The 19,456-nt window shown below is 35.0% G+C and overlaps 1 protein-coding gene across 2 annotated transcripts in view; it reads right to left on the bottom strand.

Annotated features, from left to right (window-relative positions):
- Positions 1 to 19,456, bottom strand: part of znf385d (zinc finger protein 385D) — a 104,147-nt gene that overhangs the window by 65,822 nt on the left and 18,869 nt on the right. The window contains exons 4-5 of one of the 2 annotated variants that reach the window (XM_077720163.1): positions 16,800 to 16,951; positions 13,804 to 13,913 (exon numbers count right to left, since the gene is read on the bottom strand). The gene's annotated coding sequence lies outside the window, so the exon portion shown is untranslated. The remainder of the gene's footprint in view (positions 1 to 13,803; positions 13,914 to 16,799; positions 16,952 to 19,456) is intronic. The other variant, XM_077720164.1, reaches the window with a different exon arrangement.

Genomic DNA, 19,456 nt, shown 5'->3' with positions numbered 1-19,456 from the left:
GTAAAAAATATGTAATATATCTTGATGAGCGATTTAGTGTTCACCAAGTCTCTGGGAGCAATAATAGCATGGGATACACATCACCCAGGTATTGCACAGGTAGACATACATACATATATATACATACATACATATATACATACATATATATACATACATACATATATATATACATATACATACATACATAAATATGCATACATACATATATATACATACATACATATATATATATACATATACATACATACATAAATATGCATACATACATATATATACATATATCCACATATATACATATACATACATACATATATATACATATACATACATACATACATATATATACATATACATACATACATATATATACATATACATACATACATATATATACATATACATATACATACATGTACATATACATACATGTATATACATACATACATATATACATATATATACATACATATATACACATACATATACATACATACACATATATACACTTGTATATATACATATACATACATACACATATATACACTTGTATATATACATATACATACATACACATATATACACTTGTATATATACATATACACATATATATACATATCTACACATAGACTTATATATATACATGCTTATACACATATATACATACACATATATGTATATATATATATAAATAGAAAAAAATATATATACTTATATGTATGTGTATATATATAAATAGTATATATATATATATATATATATATATATATATATATATATATATATATATATATATATATATATATATATATATATATATATATATATATATATATATATATACATACATATATATATATATACTTATATGTATTTGTTTATATATATATATATATATATATATATATATATATATATATATATATATAAATATAAATATATATATATAATTATATATAACCCTATACACATGCATATATATGCACACACATATATATACATATATATGCAAACACACATACATATGTATGCACACAGACATATATAAACATATCTGCACACATACATATATAAACTTATATATGCACACAGACATACATACATATACACACACATATATACATATGCATGCACACACACACACATATATATATATATTTATATACATATATATGCATGCACACACACATCCAAGACCCTTCCATTTGAACAATAACCTTCATTATTTGTACATTTGTCTTGAATTAGTCTGGCTACTTGACCGCCTTGTTAGCGAGCGCTCGCGCAGCCGTTTTGCCAGATCATTCTCAATTAGCCAAGCAGGCTTTGACGTTCCTGAAAAGTGGCCAAATGTCTATTTGTATACATTTAGAGAAGGAGGCTACACGTATAAAAAGACGCAAGCTAGGTGGAAAATTGTTCCAAACGGAAATCTTTCTCCCGTTGCGTATGAGAACATTTGTTGGCGTACGGCGCCGCGGGTTCTCGCCGTGGCGCGCAGGTGCTCCGGATTGAGCGTCTGCGTCAACTTGTCCTCGTTGATGAGTTGGACGCCGTCCAAAATGATGTAACGCTACGCGAGGGCTGCGACTGATTCACCGCGCAAGAATGTCCTGTTGTGCCGCTTGGTGTTTGCGCGAGATTTATTGAGCGCTTGTCACGCTTTGAAAACGCGCACAATTAAACCTCTTAAATAACAAAATGTGTTTTGGAGTTTGAATTATTCCTTTTTTTTTGCGGGGGAGTTAGATTTACATCACTCAGGAAAAAGATTTTGCCTAAACCCAGCCCGATTTGATAGCAGATTTATTCGTTTTCACTCAACTTTTATACGATTAGATTCCAAGATGACAAAGTCGTAACTTAGCAAAAATCTCATGAGAGTCTTCCATAATTCATGTGACTTTTTTGGGACTTTTACAAGCAATTTATTAGATTTTTGTTTTTATGGAAATCCATCTGATACAAAGCGCATTATTGCTAAGCCAGGAGTTGCGAACATGTGGCTCACGAGCCACATGCGGCTCCCAGCAAAATGAATGCGGCTCTTTGCTGATCTGTTTCACTTATTTTTATTCTCTCTTAAAAAACACTTAAATGTATCAGCGCCCATTAAAACAAATAAAAAAATAAAATAAACAGCATAAAAAAATTCTATCTGCCAAATTATTAGAAAAATTTAAATTAAAAAAATAAAATAGGCAGCATAAAAAGAAAAATCTGCCAAATTAATTAATAATTATAATATATTAATTAATATATTATAAATTATATATATATATAATTTATAATATAAATTATATATATATATAATATATGAATAATAAAAAAATATGCATATTTATTTTTATATGTATGTATTTTTTTAATTATTATGAATATTTTTTTTAATTATTATTTATATTTTTTATTAATATGTATTTATATATTTTTAATTATTATTATGTACATACATTTTTTAAATTATTATTATGTATGTATTTTTTATTAACATTATGTAAATATATTGTTTTATTATTACCATTAAGTATAAATATGTTTTTAGATAAAAATATAAATACATAATTATTTAATATATATATATATATATATATATATATATATATATATATATATATATATATATATATATATATATATATATATATATATATATATATATATATATATATATATATATATATATATATATATATATATATATATATATATATATATATAAAAATAAAAATAAAATATATTTTGTATTATTATATAAATATATATGTATATTTACATTATAATATGGCAGATTGAATTTTTTTCATGCCCCCTCTCACATAAAATATGGCTCTTTTGACTCATGTTCAGATTTCGGCTCTTTACATATTACATGTCACCCCCCCTTATTCCCCCCCCCCCCCCCCCACGCTACGCTAACAAGAGAGACCTTTCACGGCAGCGTCTCGGCTTCACATGGGAATTTGTTAGGAACACGCAACCCCCGCGCGTGGCCCACGACCCCCACTTAGCCTGCTCCAACTTCCCGGCGCTTTTTTTCCCCCGCATGTGTTTCTTATCAACGGGGTCCAGATACACCCTCGTACCCACGGGCGTACGAGCCGAGCCCCCAAGGCGGATGGGCCAAGGCTGGAACAAGTGGCAGGCAGCACCTCCCAACAATTCGGCCTCTTTCCATTCCCAGCTGTGACTCATCCAGCCCGGCAATTATTAATACGAAACCTTAGCGGGGGAAAACGTGTCCAGTTAAAACCCCCAAAAAAAGCCGACGTAGTTTGTCAAACTCCAAACTTTTGACCTTTTTGCCTTAACTTGTTTTATGTTTTATTTTCGGCGGAGAAGATCTAAATATGCTTGCTATTTTTTCCCTTTTTGACGTGGACTAACGTTCGTAATTAGAAGCAGACGTGGAGTTACAGCGCCCCGAATGGCGGACGTGATTGTTAGCAGGCGGCCTTTGAAAACGCGGGTGAACACGATGAAAACGAGGTTGTCGTATAGTTAAAAAAAAAAAAAAGGGAAAAGCGTTTTGCTTTACAGCAAGCCAACTCGCAGTTCGTAAAGTATTTCACAGATTGTAAACGGCTCGAGCCGTGGTTACATTTAAAGTAGATCAAAAAGAATGGGATTTACGCCACGTGCGACCAAAAGACAGTCGGAAATCATCCGGGGTGCGATCGGGTTCGGTCCAAATAAGGATGAAATTTTGAATATGTGGATTTAGCAGTGTCGTTGTAAATATGGAGGGAGATAGGAAGTTTTGGCAGATATCTGGGGAGAGTTTTTGACTGGGATTAGGTGGAAGTTTTGCACCGTTTTGCATTACAATGGCATTGGATGACACTGGTGAGATTTGAAAGAATCTCGCGAGATTTGGGGAAAGTGGCAGGAGATTTTGGTGAAGTTTTTGAGAGATTCCAAAAAAATCTTGAGCAGCTTTTTCATATTTCTTGGAAGTTTATGATTTGAGCAAGTCCCATAAGATTTAACAGATGTATGGAGAGGCTTAATGGATGTTGAGATTTTGAGAAGTTTTGCAAGATTTAGGAGGATTTTTGAAAATTTTGCAGAATTTTTGTGACTTTGGTGGAAGTTTATGAGATTTTGAACAAGTCCCATAAGATTTGGCAGCGGTGTGGAGAAACTTGGTGGATGTTGATGAGATTTTGAAGAAGTCGAGCAAGATTTAAGAGGATTTTAAAAGATTTTGCAGATTTTTTTTAAGTAGTTTAGTGGAAGTTCAGGAGATTTTGAACAAATCCCATAAGATTTAGCAGTGGTGTGGAAAAACTTAAGGGATGTTGATGAGATTTTGAACAAGTCTTGCGATATTTTGAACAAGTCTTACAAGATCTAAAAGGATTTTTAAAATTTTTACAGAATTATTGTGAAGCACTTTGGAAGTTAATGAGATTTTAAGAGGATTTTAAAACATTTTCCTGATTTTTTTATAAAGCAGTTTAGATAGAAGTTCATGAGATTTTGAACAAGTCTTGCAAGATTTAAGAGGATTTTTGAAAGATTTAGCAGAATATTCGTCAAGCAGTTTAATGCAGATTTTGGACATACATTCAACTTACAAGAGTCAAGAGAACTTCACAAGATTTAACAGAGATTTTAAATCGGAGTTGAAGATTAAGATTTGGAAAAAATCTCACAAGATTCCTGAGAGATTTTGCTAGAAAAAGCAAAGGTAATTTTAAGAAAAACAGTGATTTAACTTAAGTTTTAGGCGACCCCAATCCCACTCATTCTTTCTTCCCCACCCCCACCTCCTAAAAACAACAAATGACGGACATGAACTTAAAAAAATACTGCAACAACTTATAAAATACAGTAAAAATGAAATAATTGGCTGCAATACACATCAATAACCAAGTTAATGTTATTCACTGCCAAGTAATGGCATATATGTACAATTCCTCATTAAGAATCCCCCTATGTATATACATATACATAATTAATAATCATCAAAAGCATGACCTATACTTGCTCTCCGAAATATGATTTTTTTCTCCCATAAAATTACAAGAACCATTTTGCAGTTCCCTGCTTACAAATATTGTCAAAGTGTTTTTCATTTTATCGCAGCTGAAAGTCAATCAAAGGCGGGCAAGTGGCGTTTTGATCCGCCAAAAAAAAAAAATGTCCGTAATCTATACAAACCGACGTGGACGGCGTCTTTTGTCCCGCATGCCTCACTTGACAGTTTTTTTTAAATGTTTTTTCCCGTTTTTCGTGGGCCAGCGGCGTTTTTTGACTCCAATTTGTGCTCGTTAGACTGCGGCGACGGCGCCTAGCCCCCCGAGATCAATACCTGCGTTCTGCTCGACAAGCTGCTGGGACAGATAACGCAGAAGAAGACGAAGAAGACGAAGGAGAAGAAGTGGGAGATTGCCGAGAGACGACTTTGCGTGTGGAATGACAACGAGCTAGAACTGGAATTGGTTTTATAGCGGAGGCCGCGACCCCTGGTGGACCTCTCGCCGACCTTTTTGCTGGACTTTTAATTAGAGTGGCGATGAAACCGCTGGAGGTTGGCGGAGTTTGGGGACATAAAAAAAAAGCTGGCCACTGATTAAGAATTTGGTTCAATTCCAGGAAATATTATTTATTTGAAAGAGAAACTGAGTGGAGAGGCGTGTTTTTTTTTAATTAATATTATTAAAGACTGTGGGACATTCATTTTCTGAACCGCTCATTCTCACAAGGGTGACAGGGGCGGAGCCTATGCCAGTTGACTTTGACCACAAGGTGGGAGGGCATCCTGACTTGGTGGCCAACCAATGGCAGAGGAGATGGACAACCATTCGCGCTCAAACTCATACCGAAAGGCAGTGTTAGCTAGCTAGCCTAGCATGCATGTTTTTGGATATGTGAGAGCAACCGGAGAAAAAATATGCAAGCCTAGGAGAACTAGCAAACTCCACACAGGAGGAGCCACCTGGAATCGAACCCAAAACCCCAGAAATGTGAGCCCGACATACTAAACACTAGGAACCCCCCACCCCGCGGTGCTCAGACGTTTGGCCGCCGGTCTTTTGGTCGCCGGTCAAATGGTGACAGTTTACTGTTGAAACCAGATCTCTAAATTATATTCATGAGAGTTTAATATCAAAGTATTGTTTAAATACCTAAGTACTGTTTAAATATCTAAGTACTGTTTAAATATCTAAGTACTGTTTATATATCTAAGTACTGTTTAATATCTAAGTACTTTTTAATATCCAAGTACTTTTTAATATCTAAGTACTCTTTAATATCCAAGTACTGTTTAACATCCAAGTACTGTTTAATATCCAAGTACTGGTTAATATCTAATTACTGTTGAAAACAGTAGATATTTAGATATAAACTCTCATTAATATAATTTTGAGAGCTGGTTTCAACAGTACTTAAATATTAAACAGTACTCAGATATTAAACAGTACTTGAATATTAAACTCTATCTCTTAGATATTAAACTCTCTCATGAATATAATTTTGAGAGTTGGTTTCAGCAGTAAACTCTTTGTTACCATTTGACCGGCGACCAAAAGACCGTCGACCAAAAGACCGGCGACCAAAAGACCGGCGGACGTTTGGTCGCCGGTCTTTTGGTCACCCGCCATAATATCTAAAAATAAAAATTCTTGAAAATGTAACTTTCCACAAAACATTTAGACCTATTTCTGTGTATGTTTTTAAACATTAGTTAGATACTCTCCATTACTGCTCTTCTAGTAGTCTCATTTTAGCAAAACATTTTTTTTAAAACTAGATTTTTTTTCCCCCCACCTTTCCCGACACGTGACTTATTTCACGGAATAACTTCATCCACCAAATTATTTTCATAGGGATCAACCACATGTGTCGCTATTATTTTTTCAACCAAAACTCCCCAAAAAATGTATCCATTCACTGTAGACAACCTTGGAGACCTTCATCCAATATCAATGATCCAATAATGGCTGCGGTATGAAAATATCATTACCATTGACCAAAAAAAATAAATAAAAAATACAAATAATAAACTCCTCCCCTCTTTGATAGACTGACAATTGGTCCCTACGCTCCACGGTGGCTGGGATTCGACTTCATTGGTGGAAGACGGCCGTTTTTGACAGACTAATTGGACACTGCTGTTTTCCCCGGCGACCTTCTTCCCTAATGCTCGGCAAAAAGCGTTAAATCAAACTCGCGGCAGACGGCTACTGCCTAAACAAATCCCATTTTTTTTTACTTTACGAGGAACGTCCAGAGTAAACTGCGGTTTTTGTGCGACTCGTAACCCTGAGCGAAAGCCGCCCCGGGCCGGCGGCCGGGGAGAGGATTAAGACCAAGGACGGATACGTTGCTATTCAGCCAATCGTATTGCAGCAAAAGTCAAGACGGGCATTGGAATGGGGCCAAATGAAGTTGGGGACAAATGAAGGCCTCGGGGCTAACTGGGTGGAGGGGGCGGAGTCTAGTTGGGGAAGGGAACTTTGGAACAATAGCGGGAATGGATTGGAGAATGAATGTTTTGCACATGCATGGCCAAAATAATTTAAAAAATGGAATTTCCTACTTTGGTTATGTAAGCTTAATTGTAAAATTAAAAGATGTCAAGGATATTTTAAGGGTGAGGCTTATACGTGAGTAAACAGGGTATGTTTATCGAGTGGGAGGCAGGTTTATTTATCATTTACATGGGCAAACTAAGGCCCACGGGCTACATATGGCCCGTTGGGCTTTTTAATCTGGCCTGCCAAAGTTGTCCAAATCATTTTTTTTGTTTTTTTTTCCCCAAGATGGCGCTGTTACGCGGAAGCCAGTGGCAGTAGCTGTGTCCACTCTTATTTTTTTCGTGTTTTACAGCCTCTTTATCTTTTTTAAATGATTTTTTAATATTTCTTAATATATTCCTTTTTACTTCACTTTGTACTTTATACTTTTTACTTTCATGATGAGTATGTTAATACTTTAGTCCTTTTTTCCTGTAAATGTTTCATAGGTACTGTTAACGGATGCACTTTTTTATATGTATCATATCTTGTGCTGTCCACTCTTATGTTTTTTGTGTTTTACAGCCCCTCCATCTTTTTTTAAATGACATTTAAATATTTCTTAATACATCCCTTTTGACTTGACTTTGTACTTTATACTTTTTACTTCAATGATGAGTGATGAGTATGCTAATACTTAAGGCGTTTTATTCTCTTTATATTTCATATGTACTGTTAACGGATGCACTTTTTTACATGTATCCTATCTTGTGCTGACCCTGCCCATCTATCAAATTTTTTAAGTCAATATGGCCCCCGGTCCCAAAAAGTTTGCCCAACCCTAATCTATGATATCTATTAAAATGGAATAGAAGAGAAGAATTTGCGTCTTATGACAATTCCTGATTTTCTTGACATTGGACACGAGTTCATTTGAATTAGGGGTTTATCTTAAAATGTTTATTTTGTACATTCACAGTCTGTACTTTTCCCCCTTTTTTATTGAAGTCAGCAAATCTAAACTCTTAACTTAATTTACATAAGAATCAGCACTTGCGAGTGCTTTTTTTTGCTACCTCGCATGAAAGAGGGATTCCGTTCTACCGCTCTGCGGCTCATCTGCCTTACATTTCGTAGTCCAAATGCAATCCCGATGTCTGGCGTTCCCAGCCAACCAGAAGTGACATCATCATCAGAGAACCCATCCAAGAAAGAAAGCCCCGCCGGCAACAACGGCCGCCGTCCAAGCTGTCAAATCATCAAAGCAGCGCAAAGGGTTGAGACATGGCTCTTAATCCATTCATCAATCAATCAGGATCACAACAGGAATGACACTCCCAAAACCGGGTTGCCAAATTTGTTCAAAAACTATGGGGAAGTTCCTTTTTTTTGTGTTCCAAAACAGGAATTTGGGATGAAACGACCCCGTCAGACCTCATAAATGTACAGAAAAATTAAGATTAAGATTGAGAACAACTTTGACAGGACCTACCGTACGTGGTTTCAATCTGTTTTGCTAAAAAAAATCGGATTTGTGTGTGTATATGAATGTGAGGATTCCGGAATAAGGGCGTATGATTGGATGGAAAACAGTCGTCGAGACTTGTTGTCCTTAATTAAGGTTTCACGTGGTATGTGGAGTTGGACTCAAATGGAGAGTGAGGGAGTAGTAATGAAACTTTAATGTTCAGAAAGACAACAAGGCCTTAAATACTAAAAACTGGGGATAGTGTCAAACTAAGTCAGATTAACCAAACTTTTGTGTTTTTAGCATCGATTGGAAAAATATTTTTACTTATTGTAATTAGCCATGTGTTAACAGAGTAACAAATAACTAGTGGTTTAATTGTACTAAAATTAGACAGATTTTGAGGAAGGGAGACTATTTTTTGCATGGCAACGCGTTGGTAACATAAAATAAATAAATTTTAATGAATTTGGATTACAATGCAGACACACAAAAATACATTTAATCTAACTTTACACTAAACTTAATTCTAACTTAGTTTTAAATTTTGATACCTTTCTTCTCCCGAGTTGGCTTTATTAACCCCGCCTCCACCCTAACTGCACGGCAACGGGCTAGTAACATAACATAAACTAATTTAAATGAACTTGAATTACGATGCAGACTCACTCAAAAATCTATTTAATCTAACCTTACACTAAACTTAATTCTAATTTAGTTTTAAATTTGAATACCTTACTTCTCTATTGGCTCCGCCTCCACCCTGACTTTCAGATGCAACCTATCGAGGGTTTATTTTAACTTCCCTTCAAAATATTCCCAAAATGATACTCCCAAATGTCCTCACAATAACACAACACAAGACCACTTGCCAATGCGAAGTAGTATACACTCCTCTCATATTAGCCAACAAGCTAACAAACAGGGAAAAACACTTAAAACCCCAACAAAGACGCAAATTCTTCTCTTCTATTCCATTGAATACATATGATATATCAGGATTGAGCAAACTTTTTGGGCCTGGGGGGCCACATTTACTTTAAAAAATTTGATTGATGGGCCGGGTCAGCACAAGGTACGATACAAATAAAAAAGTGCATCCGTTAACAGTACATAAGAAACATAAACAGAAAAAAAGGACTCAAGTATTAACATACCCATCACTCATCATTAAAGTAAAAAGTATAAAGTACAAAGTAAAGTAAAAAGGAATATATTAAGAAATATTAAAATAGTTTAAAAAAGGTAGAAGGGCTGTAAAACACCAAAAACAAAGAAGAGTGGAGAGCACAAGATATGATACAAATAAAAAAGTGCATCCGTTAACAGTATATATGAAACATAAACAGAAAAAAATATTCAAGTATTAACATACTCATCACTCATCATTAAAGTAAAAAGTATAAAGTACATAGTCAAGTAAAAAGGAATATATTAATTCTACACTAAAAACCCCAATAAAATACGACAGAATCTCTACCTAACAGTTCTATTCAATCTGCTACTAATTGGAACCTTTCCCAAATGTATATAGGAAGAGGCCTGATTCCAAATCTGAGGGTTTTACCCTCTTCCCGCGTTTCACCGCAGTGCCACTTGAGAGCAACAAAAAAAAATCTAAACGCTGTAATGGAAGCCATGTAAATCCAACCATTGGTGGTAAGGCAAGAGGAGCCCCCCCACTGTGAGTTAATCTCTTTAGTCAACACGATGCCACTAAGAGCTTCTTTGTATGGGAACGTTGTACGACCAGTCGACTCGAGTCGACGTGACGGATGACCCGCTGTGTTCGAACCCCCCGCGGTTTGCTAATCCGTCGCCGATGAAACATCAACGAATCTTTTGAGGGATGTGGGGGGGTGCTTTGTAAGGGGGCCCGGAAACTTTGGCAGGCTAACGTCGCCCGAGTGAGGATGGCGTACCTGTCGGTGTTGGTAGATATTTTGGGCTTTTATGCCTGTGCATGCTTGAAGTGTATTTTGGGATTTATGAGGACTTGTGGGTGTGTTTTTGGGAGATTTGCGTGACCGTTTGTGTGTATTTTTTTGGGGGTGGTTTGGTGGTTTGTGTGGTGGATGTGTAGGGGAAGGGGGTGGGGCTTATGTGTGTGGTAGGGGTATGTTTTTGGTTTGGGGAGTTGTTTGAATTTGTGTGTCCAGTTTGTGTGTTTTTGTATGAGGGTGGGTTTTTGGGGAGTCCGGTGGGATTTTGTGCATGTATGTATATTTGGGTTGTTTGTAGTTTGTTGGGTTGTGCGTTTTTGGAGGTTTGCATTAGATTTTAATTTTGTTTTGGTGGATTTTTGGGGTCAGGTTTTATGTTTGGGTATTTCTTGCATGTTTTGGTGGATTTTGGGGTCAGGTTTATGATTTATTTGGGTATTTCTTGCATGTTTTGGTGGATTTTGGGGGTCAGGTTTTATATTTGGGTATTTTTTGCATGTTTTGGTGGGTTTTTAGGGTCAGGTTTTATGTTTGGGTATTTCTTGCATGTTTTGGAGGATTTTGGGGTCAAGCTTATGTTTTTTTTTTGGTATTTCTTGCATTTTTGGTGGATTTTTAGGGTCTGGTTTTATGTTTGGGTATTTCTTGCATGTTTTGGTGGATTTTGGGGTCAGGTTTATGTTTTATTTGGGTATTTCTTGCATGTTTTGGTGGATTTTTGGGGTCAGGTTTTATGTTTGGGTATTTCTTGGATGTTTCGGAGGATTTTGGGGTCAGGCTTATATTTTATTTGGGTATTTCTTGCATATTTTAGTGCAGGTTTGTCTGTTTCTAGATTGAATGCTTTGTTTTGTGTATGTTTGAGTTTTTTGGGTTGTGTTTGTTTGGAAATGTATGTTTTTTATGGAGATGTATTTATTTATGTATGATTTTCTGTATGTATTTGTGTTGTATCTTTGTTCTCGATATGTTAGGGTATTTTCCATGGGTATTGTATACTTGTATTTTGTGTGTGGGCTTGTAGGTACATTGCAATTATGTATATGTGGACATGCTGATGCTTTTTTTGTGTATTCTTGCGTGTTTGTGTGCATGTTTGCTTGCTTCATGTTTTGCTTTCTGTGTTTGTTTTCCGTGTGCTTATTTATGTTTTTCTGAGTGTTTGTCGGGGGCTGTTTTTTTATTCTCGTGTTTGTGTGCTTGCCTTTTGAGTGTAGTTTAGTGTGTGTACATGTACATGTGTCTTGGCTCCTATTTTTAGAAGACTTTGAGCAAGTAAAAGAGCATTCATGCCATGTTTTTTTGTGCACTTTTCCGCACCAGTTTTTCATTTGTTCTTAACTCAGTGAAAATATGAGTTTGCCTTGTCACTGTATTTTTTTTTTTAACAGTTAAAGTAGAGTGGAATTGTCAATAAGAAGCGAAATGGAATAATGTTTGCGGCGTCCCAGTGAAGGGAAACAAATTGCTCGTTTGAAGGCGTTATAGTCGACGCTCGCCAGATAAAAAGACGAAAAACGTCTTTGTGGAGATGGATTTTCAAATCAAGTCCAACTTAAGAGTGCTAAATCTTCCAGGGTGAGGAAAAAAAAGTACCGAGCTTCTCTAAACAGATGCTGACAAGAAGTAAACGTGCTAGCGGGTCGACGTATGTTAAGCGGATTTTAGCTGCCAGCCGTTTTGCTTTGTCCGGTTGGTTGGTGGCTTTTGAATGGGGAAGCAGCACAGCTGCGACAATGCCGCCACGGCTATAAATCAGCATTCAATAAAATATGCAAGCGTGAGGTTATTTATGGGGACCAGCGACTGCCATCATCGCCGGCGTAATGCTCGTAAAGAACTCGTCACCCGCATAAATCCAGGCGGGACTATTTTCTCCGTTTAGCAATGACCGGCGTCAAGGTCGTGCCAGGACAACGGTGGTAGAGTATTTGGATGTGACCACGTGGAGGGTTATTCTTAGGGGGGGCGGGTGGACTGAAAAGATTGTGAAATTGGAAAGTTTTGGTGAGAGCTGAAGTGTTTGTTTTGGGTTTTTGGGGGAATGGAGGTGAGTTGGATTATTATTAGCAGATTTTTTCGGTTATACGCTGAATTTTTCGCTAAAAAAATTATATTGGGTCAAGGGTAGGGCTTATATGCGCATAAATTAGACTTGATATGTACGAAACTCAATAACAAGACAATACGGTCATTTTTTTTGCAAAGTAGAGAAAAGATAAACAGATAAAACCTTTTAAAAAATTATATTGTGACGTCTATGAATGAAATTCAAGTAAAAAACTGAAAATTTGAAGAAAAAAAATACTAAAGAAATTGTCTGAATTCAGGGTACGGCTTATATGCGCATAAATTAGACTTGACATGTACGAAACGCCATAACACAAGACAATGCGGTCATTTATTTCAAAATAGAGAAAAGATAAACAGATAAAACCCTTTAAAAAATTATATTGTGACGTCTATGAATGAAATTCAAGAAAAAAACTGAAAATTTGAAGAAAAAAATACTAAAAAAATGGCTGAATTCAGGGTACGGCTTATATGCGCAGAAATTAGACTTGACGAAATGCCACAACGCAAGATAATACGGTCAATATGGTCATTTCTTTCAAAATAGAAAAAAGATAAACAGATAAAACGCTTAAAAATATTATATTTTGACACCTATGAATGAAATTCAAGAAAACAAACATCTTTTATAAAATGTGACCAAAAGTACTGCTAAAAATATTGGCTGAATTCAGGGTACGGCTTATATGCGCATAAATTAGACTTGACATGCGCAAAACGCCATAAAAAAATATATGTATTAAAATAGAGAAAATATAAAGAGATAAAATGCTTAACAAAATATATATTTTAACATCTATGAATGAAATTCATGAAAAAAACCTACCTTGCATAAAATGTAAAAAAAACTTACTTGTGCCTGTCTTTGCTCTCTCAGGGCGCCGCCATCTTGACAATTCCATCATCACCATTGCACAAATCTTGTAACTTGTAATTTTTCAGCTCGTTTTTGTTGTTTCTTGCCTGTAAAACAAAAAAAACTTAAGTCACGGAATCCAAAACAGGTTTTTAATCAAAATTAATCTCATCTTAATCAACTCAATTCAATATTCCTACTTTAATTCCTCATCCTAAAATCTGTTTATTAATTTATTGATTTTCTATTTGATTCCACCTGCTGTGTCATTTGTACCGTGAAGCAAACATTTCCAAATAAAAGTCCTTTTTTGTTGTTTTTTTTGTGCTTTTTCTGATTTGATTTCTATTCTAACGCCAGACGCAATATCTCCGACACAGATTGGAGTTTTTGGTTAAACAAACACAGCTGCACGCCCAGTGGAAATAATCATATTGCCTGGTTAAAGCTCAACAGTCAAAGCAAATAACCATGAACTTTTTTAGTTTTTTTTTAAGTTTTTTTTTTTGGTCAAGCCTTTCTGCGTGCGCAAAAAAGCCAGAAAACCAAAAAAAAAAAAAAGATGAAAATAATTGGAAAAGGAAGGCAGAACATCTGCATGAAAGAAGTTAACCGCAGTACATTTTCCATTATTTTTACTAGCTCATTTGGTATAAAGTATTTTTTTTTTTTATAGCCGTCTTGTTACAACTCACTTCATTAATGAATCATGACGATTCCAGCATCTCATCAAGCTTCTGGGTGGTTAATTGTTATGATTATTGTTGCAATTAATCAACTTTCAAAAGGAAATTATTATTATTATTATTAATTACAGTATTATTGTTACTATGGTACAACATACTCACTATAACAGCAACTAGATGATCTTTTTGGGCCGTTTTCATAAAGGAAATTCATTATTTAGTTTTTTTTGTCTTCTCTTAAAGGCGTACACACACTTATAGCCAACAATGAGGCACTCTGAAATCTTCCTAGAAGTCAAACTTGTGCAGAAAAGTGCAAAAAAAATAGCAAAAAAGTTGCTAAAATTCTTGTGCAGTTCTTAATTTTAAGTTAATTTATTTTTAGGACTCCATATTGACTAATTTATGTATTAAATCGAACAAAAAAGTATGTAATATTGAAATATATGCCTACATTTCAGCTCCACTGATGAAGACAAACATAAAAGTCTCTGAGGTAGGAGTTTATTCACTAGCTTGAAAATGAATAGAAATGAAAGGGCTCAAGTGGTTAGCACATTGGCCTCACAGCTCTGTGGTCCTGGGTTCAAATCCAGGTCATGACCATCTGTGTGGAGTTTGCATGTTCACCCCGAGCCAGCGTGGGTTTTCTCCGGGTACTCCGGTTTCCTCCCACATTGCAAAAACATGCATGGTAGGCTGAATGGACACTTTAAATTGACCCTACTATGAGTGATTGGTTGTTTATATCATCGTGCCCTGTGATTGGCTGGCCACCGATTAAGGGTGTCTAGCCTGAAGTCAGCTGGGATAGGCTCCAGCACCCCCCATGCCCCAAGTAAAGACAAAGCAGTTCGGAAAATGAATGAATAAATGTAAAATAAGTCAAAAATAACACTGAAAAACCTGAAAAAACACAATAAATAACACTAACTAAAAAAAACTAATTCAACCGCAAAGGTTCTACCGAATGGCCTCATTCTTCCAACAAATTGGACATCAAGCCATGTCAATGGCCGCCAATAATAAGTCAAGGATAAACCCAACACATACAGTTGGTCATTAATAACCCAGCATGTCCAGCATGACCAAACGAAGGGTCGCTAACGGCACCTTCATTTTTTTTTTTTATCCTCTCGGTTTCGTGCCGGTCGGTCGGTCGGTGTTCAGCAAATATGAATCATACAACACAATCCAGCCCGGCGGACGCACGGGAGGCCCACTCGGCCCCTCACCTGACAAATAGGAGATGACAAGATGGTGCCTGGTTCATTTGTCACCCCCCCCCCCTCCCTATGTCGCTCTGCATAGAGATTGCAAAGCCTCATGGGAAAAAAGCACATCTGTGACATGCTCACTCAGCTCAATCGATGCGTATTATTTACATTGTGTTTAATGTATCCTATTTACATAGAATTGATTGTATACAATATGTTCAGCTAATGAAACCTATTTACACTTTCCTGATTTTTTTTTTTACATATACATATGCAATTCCAGTTTCTATAGTCGTTTGTATTCCTCTAATGTACAACAAATGTGCTCTATAACCTTTTCATATTAGAATTAATGGATTAATGGAACTAGCTTGAATGTTAGCATGTAAACAAGATCATGTTGAAGCCACGCCCCCCACCCCCCAGAGTCAAATGATTGGATGTTTTTTTGTCATTTGTGGTGGGGAAAGAGTTTATTAATGGCTGACTGTATTTTGCCTGTAGTTTCAAGGTGTGGCCATAGAGGGAGTCGGGTGGTCGTAGTTCATTTTTGACTTGCAGCGTCAAATTTTAACAATTAAATTTTGGTTTTTAGAGCATTTTTAATATTTTGAAGAATACATTTAACATCTATATATTATATATATACATTTCAGACAAAATTTTTAGTTGATAAATCATACCTTCATTTAAAAGCAAATTTCTGTTATTTATACATTCCATTATGACATTAAATTTAATGTCTAGATTCCTGAAATTTACATTTATTCTGCGCAAAAAAATAAAGGTTCTATGCCAAAAATGTAACATCCTATTTTTTTAGATCAAATATATATTTATTTTACCTCAAATATATATTTTCTTACCTCAAATATTTATATTTTTTTTACCTCAAATATATACATTTTTCACATCAAATTTAATCTCTTTATAGCTCAAATGTACAATTATTTTTGTCCAATTACAAGACTCAAACATGCTATTTTAGCTGTCATGCACTTGATGATAATATTTTTATTGGAAACTTGAGACGTATCCGAGGGAAAAAAAAATACATTCTTACTTTGAGATAGAGAAGGAGAACACTCACCTGGTATCGCTCCGGAGACGCTGCGCTCCTCGATCCATTAGCGGACCCCCACAATTCCACCTCGTGCCCCCGGAGACCTCATCGCAGTCGTCTTGCTGGCGAAGGAAACGTTTTGAAACGAGACACCTCATTTGTCTGGAATATTGGCCTGCCTGACAGGAACAAAAGAGGTTCAGCTACAAAAATCCAACTAACAATGGTGCTTACAAGGGAAAAGTACTCGGAATATATATTAAATATGACTCAAGTTATACTTCATTTGTATCACAGCGGGTACATTACATTTTCAGGTCATCAAGAACACGTTATGATGGAAAAGGGAAGGCAAAAAGGTGGAAAAGGGGAATAAAATAAAAGCAAGAAAAACAAATATACAGTCCAGGATATCCGAATCAATTATTTTGAGGGTTAATAAATCACTGATTAGTGACATGTGTGCTTATATAAGTGTATATGTGTGTGTGTGTGTGTGTGTGTGTATAAATGTATATGTATATGTGTGTATATATATATATATATATATATATATATATATATATATATACATATATATATATATATATATATATATATATATATATATATATATATAAAAATGTGTATACATGTATATATGTGTATACGTGTATATATGTGTATACATGTATATACATACATGTGTACATATATATATATATATATATATATATATATATATATATATATATATATATATATATATATATATATATAAGTGTATATATGTATATATGTGTATGTGTACATATGCGTATATATGCATGTGTGTACATGTGTATATATATGCGTATATATGTGTATATATGTGTATATATATGTGTGTATATGTGTATATATATGTGTGTATATGTGTATATATATATATATATATATATATATATATATATATATATATATATATATATATATATATATATATATATATATATATATATATATATATATATATATATATATATATATATATATATATATATATATATATATGTATATATGTGTATGTGTGTATATATGCGTATATACGCGTATATATGTGTAAATGTGTTAGTGTATATATGCGTATGTGTATATAAGCGTATGTGTATATATACGTATATATATGTGTAAATGTGTATGTGTATGTTTATGTGTATATGTGTGTGTGTATATATGATTTCATTCATTTGATCACCAATAAATTGTCGATTTGTTCATTCATCATTGCAGACCTGAAATTTGTAGTATATGAAAGTATCCCACCATTCCTGCAACTAAAGTTGAGGTTGGTAGATGTTAGCCATTGAAAAAAATGGCTGCCGCGTCTTCTACTTAGCGTCTATTAAGCACACTTTCAAATAAATCATTTCAAGTATTTTCTCACATAGTCCTTTAGCCTTTTTTAACACTGCAAAGTTTTGGTCACTTTGCTCTAATTAGTGACAGCTTAGCAGGGAAGTCCTGGGTACAAGTGGGAAATAAATGTAATTTCCTGTCAACTTATGAACGCAGCATGACTTCAGTTTAGCACATTCCAGTTACTTAACCGCGGCAGAAACACACGAAGACGCTCTGCGGGACACAAGGGTTGTTTGACATGGCCGCTTAAAATTTTAGCTTTGACCTGACAGACATAAAATGAAGCTACGCTAAGTAATAAGTAACTAAGTAATAGAACTCCTAGACGTCCAATTCATTTGAATTGGTGATGATAATCATTTCCTTCTCTCTTGACTTATCTTAAACACATTGATAAAAACAGACAGATGTAATAATGTTCCCCTAGAAAAGTATTTTTGTTAAATTTTGCGTGTACTTAATTATACATTAGAAGAAAATTAGTCAAATGTCCTGAAATGTGATCTAAAAAGTCTTGTCAGTAAACATAATAATAATTATGTTCACGATTATTATGTTGACTACTACTTTATCGATTACTGTATTTTCTCGCATATAAGCCGCATCTGCATATAAGCCGCATCCGCATATAAGCCTCCCCCTTAAAATCGTTGAATTTTCCAATTTCTCTCGTATAAGCCGCCCCCTGATTCACAATTTTAACCACCATATTCATGGTTTTAATATTAGTCCAATTTTTTTTTACAATTTTATCTGTTTATCCTTTCTCTTCTGGAATAAATGACCGTATCAACCGCATTTTTTGCGTCATGGCATTTTGTGCATATCAAGTCTAATTTGTGCGCATATAAGCCGTACCCTCGATTCAGTCAGTCAATTTTTTAGCTGCAAATACGGCTTATATGCGAGAAACGTAACATATTTGTGCCCTTCATAGTGAAGCTTTAATCTTATTACAACTGTATAATGATGACAAAAGGCATCCAATTTAGTTATCTGACCTAAAAAATACACCCTCAAAAATTTGTTAGACAGAAATCTGCTAGCTAACATCAAAATCCCAAACATCTCAAAGAAGCTATTAAAGCTAGCATCGTTTTGATGCAAATCTAATTCTCAAAGTGCCCGTATAAAAACGCTAACCCCTCCAAAAAATCTCGACTATAGCAAGAAACAAGATGGCTTATACGAACGACATGAGCAAATCACCGCACAAGGAGAAAATTCCCTTTACAAGCTCCCCGGTGAGTGTAAGCAGCGACGGTGGCGGAACATTCTGCTGCTCTTGTTCTTTAAAGAAATAA

Source organism: Stigmatopora nigra, chromosome 7 (genome assembly GCF_051989575.1).
Source record: "Stigmatopora nigra isolate UIUO_SnigA chromosome 7, RoL_Snig_1.1, whole genome shotgun sequence".
In the NCBI taxonomy this organism is placed as follows: domain Eukaryota; kingdom Metazoa; phylum Chordata; class Actinopteri; order Syngnathiformes; family Syngnathidae; genus Stigmatopora; species Stigmatopora nigra.
This window is presented reverse-complemented; position numbering and strand designations above follow the sequence as displayed.